The 9,541-nt window shown below is 48.3% G+C and overlaps 1 pseudogene; it reads left to right on the forward strand.

Annotated features, from left to right (window-relative positions):
- The window catches only part of LOC136537235 (aspartic proteinase nepenthesin-1-like), a 34,727-nt pseudogene extending 25,186 nt beyond the window's left edge, over positions 1-9,541 (forward strand).

Below are 9,541 nucleotides of genomic sequence, written 5' to 3' on the forward strand. Positions count from 1 at the left end.
TTCGGAGATGCTTCGGTTTGTAAAGGTCGTACGTGATAAATTGTGCAAAACCTTCTCAATTTTTTCCACAGTCTCCACGTATGATACAAATCTCATGATTTTCATACTTCGTTTGCTTTTTTTAGAATTTAAAAACCATTCAGGCACACGTTTGTGGTCGCGTTTCCTGAACAAAATGTTCGAAAATTCTTTTCATTTCTCGAGTAAGGCCTCAAAATGGACTCAATAACATGAATATGATTTCTCCACTCAATTTATTCCATTATTTGAATCACTTGCAGTTCAAATTTGACTTAAACCGAAAAATCCTCTAAATGCAATAAATTAATTAAATATAGCAAACAGATCGAGAAATATGCAAAATTTTAACACGTAGTACCACATGTTGTATGTGAAGAGTAGAAAAAGTTTAGAGTGTAGGAGAGGAAAAAAATTATTATTTTACCGAGTGCCAATACAAAACACTCGGTAACAACATCAGTTTGCCGAGTGCCAAAAAAACACCTGGCAAAAATATCAGTTTGTCGAGTGTCAAACAAAAAACACACGGCAAACTTTGGCTTTGCCGAGTGTCTCTAACGGACACTCGGCAAAGTTCTAACAGCAGGGCGGCGCACCCAACGGCCGTCACATGGCCGCCGTACGCCCAGCGCACGTGCATCTACTTTGCCGAGTGTCCGTGTTTGCCGAGTGTTTCGTTGTAGTTTGCCGAGTGTTTTTTATTAGACACTCGACAAAGTTGGGTTTTGCCGAGTGCTATAGGTTTGCCGAGTGTTTCATTAAAAATACTCGAAAAATCGGATGTTTGCCGAGTGCCCGATGTAATGCACTCGGCAAACCGGCAGGCACTCGGCAATTCTACTGTTTCCGGTAGTGCACCACTGGTGCAGCAGCTCTCATTGATGGCATTGATTGAATACATATAATCTTCATTGTGGTTCAAATATATATCTTTGATGTTGAGCATACATATACACATCGTACTATCAAGAGGGCAACATTGGTGACCAGACAATGTCCTTATGAGAGAAATCCAAGTGATTAATTATAACACACAAGTGAGTTGGCATTTGATAGAAAAACCCGCTAGGCTAGTTTTGCCACAGTAATGGGTAGTTCAAGGATTTCGGCAAGGACGGTTTCTAAAACCATCTAGGTTGGTTTTTACTAACGGATAGTTTTTGGGAGATGTGGGTATACTCTTCCATTTCTTTACTTTGGGAGATTGCTGGTGTAACATTCATATAGCCTTGAGCGCTCTCCACATCATCCCTCTTTATGGGATTTGTGTGAGCAGAGTGATAGCCTTTGGATTGCATTATTGGGGTGAGAGATTTGAGCTGTGTAAGCTTGTGAAAGCACTAGTGATGAATCCTAAGTCTTGAGCACTCTGTGACTGCATTGGGCAGCGTGTAGATTATTTGTTACTTTAAAGCTAAAACCTCCTAGACGGCTATACATCATCGGTGAGCACAAAGGTTGTAGAGTTCCGTGGACCAAAACTGCTCATGGGCCCTAGAGGGTTTTGGTGATTTAATGACAAACAATTTAGGAACTAACAATATATGAAAAATCTTATGAAATAAAATTTGTAAAATTTCACAAAAATAATAGGTATAGATTTCCAAAGCCTATTCCTCTACTTACTGATCCGAACTTTTTTTTTTTTGTCCTCCGTGCCATTCCTAACGGAAGCTGACCGGTCTTCAATCTTAGCATATTTCATCACATTTAGCGTTGACACAGTTCACGTTTGAATTTGGCGACCAGCGCATGTGGGGGAAACCAAAATTCATCTATGTCCAACATAAAAAGACCAAGTTATTAGAAGTTTGCATCCGGAAGTTGAATCTAGGAAAAAACAAGTCGGATCTACGCCATCTCAGAACGAAAAAGGCCTTATTACAGGACGATGATGTTTGAGTTCAATTATAATATATTTCTTGCAGCAATAATGCTCTACGAGTGAAATGCTTATATATTAACTGAAGTCAGCCTCTAATTCCTCGTCAAGTCGTCGGACTCAAGCCCTCATAATTTCTCTCCGTAGCCCTCTCCCGTTAGTTTTCTTGTTCGCAACTACTCCGTAGATAGCTAACAAATTGTTTTTCCAGCGCAAATGTTTGCCAGGTTCATTATATATATATATATATATATATATATATATATATATATATATATATATATATATATATATATATATATATATATATATATATATATATATATATATATATATATATATATATACTGTTACACGGAGATTAACACAGCATTAATTACATACTTAAAGCAACTTTGCTAGAGTGTTCCTAGCATGGCTGCATTTTCCACAAACATGCATAAGCAGCTAGCCGTCCTGCTCGCGCTGCTTGCGGCGCTGGCCATAATCTCTTGCCATGCCGCCGCTGCTTCAGCGGTCAGGACTCAGGACGCAGGTCATCCACACCGATGCCGGGCGCGGCCTGACCCGCCGCGAGCTGCTGCAGCGCATGACGCGGCGCAGCAAGGCACGCGCCGCGCGGTTCCTCGCCAGCTCCTCATCAGCGAGTGCCGCCGTGACCCCGAGGCAGCGCAACGGCAGTGACCCCAGCACGGAGTACCTGGTGCACTTGGGCAGCGACCTCACGTGGACGCAGTGCCGGCCCTGCACCTCCTGCTTCCACCAGGCCCTGCCGTACTTCGACCCCTCCCTCTCCTCCACGTTCCAGGAGCTCTCCTGCGGCAACGAGACGACCTGCGTCTACACCTACTCCTACGGTGACAACTCGGGGAGACGAGCTTCGGCTCGACTGGCCAGGAGGTGAGGCTTAAGGCCTCTGCCTGCCGACCGGAGTTCAAGACCCACTGTGGGCAGAATTTTCGGTACCCACCAAAAAAAATCCCCTCGTCTGTCTCGACTTTCCCAAAGCACAGGCAACGGACCGGCCCACTCACAGGGTAACGCCTCTGTGTAAGGGCGGGACACGGTGTTCGGGGGTTTTCTCGGCCTGCGTGAGAAGGTCTTCTTCCTTAAGCACAAAGTTGCGGGGCTGTCTGCCCACCATAGGCCAAGTTTTTTTACGGTGACAACTCGACGACCAACGGACAGCTCGACGCGGCCACAACAACAGTGGGATCTTCACGTCCAACGAGACCGGCATCGCCGGGTTCGGCCGCGGCTCCCTGTCCCTGCCGTCGCAGCTCAAGGTCGACTACTTCTCCTATTGCTTCACTGACATCACGGGATCGGCGCCCATCCCCGTCCTGCTGGGCCTGCCGGCGAACCTCTACAACAGCGCAGGTGGCGCCGTGCAGACCACCCCGCTAATCCAGAGCCCCAAAATTCCACCTTCTACTACCTGTCGCTGAAGGGCATTACCGTCGGGTCCGCAAGGCTGCCGGTGCCAGAGTCCGCTTTCGCGTTCACTACCGGAATCCTTAAACTTGTCGACTGTTTTTATGTTTACCTAATGTATTTCTTTGGACACTCGAACAAGTTCTTTGTCGAGTGCTGCGAAAAAACACTCTGCAAAAAGGGGTTTGCCGAGTGTCAAAAAAACACTCGGCAAAGATGAGGTTTGCCAGGTGTCAAAAAAAACACTCGGCAAAGAAATAAAACATTTTTTTCTAGAAAAGAAGGAGAAGAAAAAAAAACTTTGCCGAGTGCTCAGATCTAGAACACTCGGCAAAGAAATAAAAAAAATCTAGAAAATAATGAGAAGAAAAAAAAATAAAAAAAATACTTTGCCGAGTGCCCCGATCTGAGACACTCGGCAAACAAAAATATCTTCTTTTAACACCCAGCGCCCCCTCCCCTTCTTCCTCCGCACGCACCCGGCCCCCAACGCCCCTCCCTTTTCTTCCCCGGCACCCGGCCCCCCTCCCCTCCCTGCCGCCGCCGTCGGCAGCCGGTCCCCGCTGGCGCCCATCCCCCTCCTCTCCCTCTCTTCCCCGGCTACGGCCGCCCGCTCCTCTCCCTCTCTTCCCCGGATCCGGCGGCCGCCCCCTCCTCTCCCTCTCTTCCCCCGATCCGGCGCGGCCGCCCCCTCCTCTCCATCTCTTTCTCGGATCCGGCGGCCGCCCTCCCCCCACACGGCGCCCCTCCCTCCCTGCGCACACTGCACGCCCCTCCCTCTCTCCCCTCCTAGGTCCCTCTCCCTACCGTCCCCGCTCAGGGAGGCCTCCCCCGGCGGCGGCGGCGCTCGGAGGAGCTGGATCCGGCTACGGCGTGCCCGGGAAGGGCGGCGACTATGGTGGGGCCTGAGCGGAGCAGGCAGGCTCGATGGTCCCTCTCCATCTCTGCTCTCCATGGATTTTTTTAATTTTAACACTTTTTAAAAACTAATTTTAAATCTAACACTATGTTTTTTTTAAAGTAACACTTTTGGCCGCGCTTATTGCCATGGCGCGACCAAATGCCTGTGTCGCGTCATGCATGGTGGCGCGGCAGGGAGCTGACGTGGCAACGACCAATATCGCTGACCGGTGACGTGGCAGGGTCTGCCGCGTCACCATACATGGCGCGGCGTTACCTAGACGGTTTAATCGGAACTTTCCGCGCCGATAGTGGGAGTTACTCTAGGTATCGCTTGACGTAAAACCAATAGTGGATTTGTTTCTATCTTTTGTTTAATCTTTTTCATGGTCGAATAGAGAATTTGATAAGCCAATGATTTTTTTTCATAATACGGTTAACCACCATGTTAACTAATCGACTACGAAAAATTAGATCGGATTGAAACGGATATTTTTTTAAGGGAAAAACTTATTTTTTGGCCCTATATTGTAGGATCGGTAGCGACGCGACCATGGACCCTGACGTCGAGATACCCCGGAACTGCCGGGTTCCGAACTAGTTGCTACTTAATCTCGCCTGCAGTGATACCGCGACGTATTGAAACGAATATGAAGCAAATAAATGAAGTCTGTGCGCAAGTTGATAAGCTACCACATAACATTTTCATTAGTTTGACATAAGTTCGACATAACATAACCAACTAAGCCTGCAAGTTTCGGACACCAATATTAGTTCGACCTAACAAACTAAGACCCAGGAGTGTAAGGATCCCTTGGACGTCTCTGTCTCTTCGGATTTGTTGGCAACACATTGGGAGTGTAGCCAACGTCGGTGTGGTCTGTCGCCGGTGCGTACGGCTCGTACCCTGCAAGTATATGATATGCACGATTACTTAGAATTCTTTATGATCGTTAGTTCATGTAGCCTACGTATTTAAAGAAACTACCTTTGTTAGTACATGTGAGGCTCCTTGGGTACCAAGCGGGGCACCACCTAGCTGAGACATGCCGATCTCGTCCTGCGGCCAATCGTCCCACTGGTCGTGCTGTCTGCGAAAGCCCAGGGGTCGTCGTAGTCGTCATCGTCGTCCTCGTCATCCTCGGTTGTAGGGTCCTTCCCAGCACTATGATGTGGTGGTGTACGCACCGCGGAAGTGGCATCTGTCACCGATTGAGAAGAGCCGACTGGTGTCCTCCAAAAGGCTGAAGATGTGCCATCCGACCGCGCTGGGAGTGGCGGTTCCTCATAAGGAGTGTCCATGCAGCTCAGCTTTTGAGCTAGCTTACTGCAGCTCTTCTTCACCTTCTGTATAAATAGACGTTAAAGTTAGTGCATTTTCCAAACGCATATACACTAAAGAAACGTTTTTAGAACGGACTAGTTTATGTTTACCTCCACAAAAGTCTCGAGAACGCCTCGCCCCTGCTCTCTAGACTCATGAAACCAGAACGCTGCTTCGTTGGACATCCTTGATAATTGTGTTACCTGGGTACAGAAACATGGTTGGACAGTTTTAGTATACATACTTAATACCAAATGGATAACAAACTGTATCATTCGAGTATCTTACCATATATCTTTGAAGCGGGGCTCTCTGTAGCTGTGTGTCCTCTCTAATGGTAACGTCGTACACATCTTCGATCATATCTTCCTCCAAGTCCTTGTCAATCACCTCATCAGTGTACGGGGGCTTGATATGTGTCCTCGTAGACCTGTGAAGCCAGCACAGGTACTTGTCGAAGGTGTGTTGGTCGTGTGGAGGACCCGCATGGACCGGCTGACGTTCCCTAGTCTCCCACAAGTGGATGTGCGTGTTGTGTGCCACGCGTCAATCCTTAGTCTTATACCTCTTCCTGCGGTTATACCTGCAACAAAACGATGTTAGTTGTACCACACACACACCTCTGAATTGTAGCTTTGTTATTAATCAATAACGCACCCATGTAATCCTTGGTTGGTGGAGTAAAGCGGTGGTGGGCAGCCTGTTATTCTTCCAAACTGTCTGCAGACCCTGACGAACAAGTGAATCTCGACCACGTGAAAGAAAATAAAAGTGACGTTGCAGCGATACTCCTCTGACTCATCCCTAGTGACAAGACTAAGATAGTACTGGAGCTCCGGAGCATCCCAAGGACACCAATGCACCTGAACATTTCATAAGTGAGTTAGGCTGTGATATAGTATACATCGAACAAGACACAGATATGATAGTAAAGAGAGTGTAACCTAGTGCTGTGTCAGGACGTCGAGATCGTCCGTGCACTCTCTGTACTTGCACCTCGCATTCCCTCTAACTAACTCTGATTCTGTCAAGATAAACAGAGCTATAGAGAGTGTATTCTGTCCGTTCCATTGCTGCATTGAACACGATAATGAATTAGCCATTAATAAACTCATCATATGTAACCATATCGAAGAATATAATGAACCGAAGTACTTACCGTTAAACCAATATTAAGGGGCCTCCCAACAGGCCATCGTTCCCAACACCAAACCTAGAGTAGGTACGAGCAACCCCTAAGGTTCGCATACCCTGAGGTGCGACGACAGGCAACGCATAGCTGTCGATACGTCCATGCTAGGACTGCGCTGCCCTAGCTGTACGCCGCTATGTTCTCCCACGGCTGGCGTAATATGTCAAGGAAGATTTAGCTGATGGTGTTGCCCGAGGCGTTTAGGAAGAGAAAAGCACCAAGAAAGTGCCAGAGCCACACTCAAGCGAACCTATCGATCTGAGCCTCCTCAGCCTGTGGGTCTAAGTAATCAAAGCGCTCTGTGATCCAGGGCGACGAAACACCAGAACTTTTCCTAAAATTGACCAAAGAAAATGAGACCCGATGGCTGCAGGAAAGCAATGCAAGTATTAAATAGCCTTGAATTTCTCACCTATTTTTTTGGAAGCCTCGTCGTCCGGTGGATGAAAGCTAATAAACTGAGCCATCATCTCCCTCTAGTGATCGTTGTCAACTATCCCTGACACTGAAAGTCCCCCAACCGAAGGCCAAAAATAGCCTTCACGTCATGTATGGTCAATGTCATCTCGCCACAAGGTAGGTGGAACGTGTGGGTCTCAGGCCTCCACCTATTATAAGAATAGAACGACTGTTAGTTGTCTCAAATTTATTACAAGAATGTTTACGTACAAATAAGACACTCGCACCTGTCTACAGCTGTAGTAAGTAGTGCTGGGTCAAGGAGCGGAAGACCGTAGTTGATAATACGGACAAGCTCGAGAAAACCGACACGTCGTATGTACGGCGCATAACGCTCGTCCCACTGGTGCGCTCTGGTGTGCGTACGGGGCCTCAAAGGAGGCAAGGCCACCTCTACGTCGTTGTCACTCAAGATGTGTGCTCGGTGCTGGTCGTCGTACTCCACCTCAAAAATGGGGTACAACGGGTGATGCGTGGGAGGGGCCATCCTGTTTCAAATTGATAAACAAAGGGTCAAAGTATTTAAATTAACAAAATTCAAATTAACATTATGTAGCATTGCGAAATTTGAACTATTTATTATGCAATACGAACATAATATGAAAGCACATGTATATATTCAAAGTAACATTAACAGACATATTAAACAACTTAATTAAGAATATAAGCATTTGACGAAACTTCATCGATAAGTCATCAAAATCGATATATTACGCACTAGTAAGTACCGACATTTGAAAACTAGTATCTATATTCAAAATCCCTAACTAAATAACTAACTATAAACTAAATAATAAATATCTAATCAATCTCTAAACCCAAAATCCTAACTATACTACAACACACAACCTCAAACATAAAAACTACCTACCTAAATCACAGACAAATTCACTAACATAACTATACTAAATCACAAACTATCATAAATCAATAACAGTCATAAAACCCTAACTATCCTAAATCACTAACTATCCTAAATCACTAATTATTCTAAATCAATAATAATTAAAATAAAATAAAATCGAGAGGGGTACCTTAATAGGAGCGGGCGGCCTTGACGCGTCGGCGTTCGTGGCGCGGACGTGAGCGGGCGGGCGTGGCCGGCGCTGGCGGTAGGGCGCGTGCGGGCGGCCGTCCGGACGCGCTGGCGGCGGGCCGCGTGGGGGCGCTGTGGCGGCGGGGCGCTGTGCGGCGACGGGCGTGCGAGGCGCGGCGTGCGGGCGGGCGGGGGCCCGCTCGCGATATTTATGTGCCCATGACGTGCCATGCTCCGTGGCGCGGCACTGTCGCGTCAAGATGGGTGGCGCGGCAGACCCTGCCACGTCAACTGTGACCCTTTCCGATCGTCGCCACGTCAGCTTCCTGCCGCGCCACCATGCATGGCGCAGCAGAGGCATTTGGCCGCGCCATGGCAATAGGCGCGGCCAAAAATGTTAGTTTTTTTAAAAAAACAGAGAGTGTTAGATTTAAAATTAGTTTTCAAAGTGTTAAAATTTAAAAAAAAACTCTCCATGCGGGCGAGGCCTCGGCGGCGGCGGATCCAGCGGGCGCCCCTCCCCTCCCCCTTGTTCTTCCCCGGCAGGCGCCCCTCCCCTCCCCCTTCTTCCCCGGCGGGCGCGTGGTGGTGGCGGCGGCGGCGGCGGCTTTGGTGGCGGTGGTCGTGGTGGTGGTGGCCGGCGGCTGTGGTGGTGGTGGCGGCGGCGGCGTGGTGGTGCTGCCGGCGACTTGTTTTTTTATTTTTTTCTGAAAAATATTTGCCGAGTGTTTTTTGAGACTCAGCATAATCTTTGCGAGTGTCTGATGATTGACACTCGGCAAAACGGTCTTTGCTGTTAAAACCTACACCAAGTGTCGTTTGCCGAGTGTAACACTCGGCAAACACTTTGCCGAGTGTTTTTGGAGCTTTAACACTCGGCAAAGCTCCTGTGTCCAGTAGTGGTCGACCAACACCGGAACCGGCGGGACGATCATCGACTCTGGCACCTCCATCACGACGCTGCCGCTCCAGGTTTATCGGCTGCTCCGGGCCGCGTTTGTCTCCCAGGCAAAGCTGCCCCCTGCCCCTGCGGAGGCCAGCAACGCGACGACGGACGCCGATCTCATCTGCTTCGTGCTGCTGTTCCACTTTGAGGGCGCGACGCTGGACCTGCCGCTGGAGAACTACATGTTCGAGATGGAGGACGCGGGCCGCAGTTTCACCTGCCTTGCGATCAACGCTGGTGGAGACCTGACCATAATAGGCAACTATCAGCAGCAGAACATACACGTGCTCTACGACCTGGTCAATAACAGGCTATCCTTCGTCCCTGCTCAGTGTGAAAGGCTTTAG

This window comes from Miscanthus floridulus, chromosome 2 (genome assembly GCF_019320115.1).
Source record: "Miscanthus floridulus cultivar M001 chromosome 2, ASM1932011v1, whole genome shotgun sequence".
Classification (NCBI taxonomy): Eukaryota; Viridiplantae; Streptophyta; class Magnoliopsida; order Poales; family Poaceae; genus Miscanthus; species Miscanthus floridulus.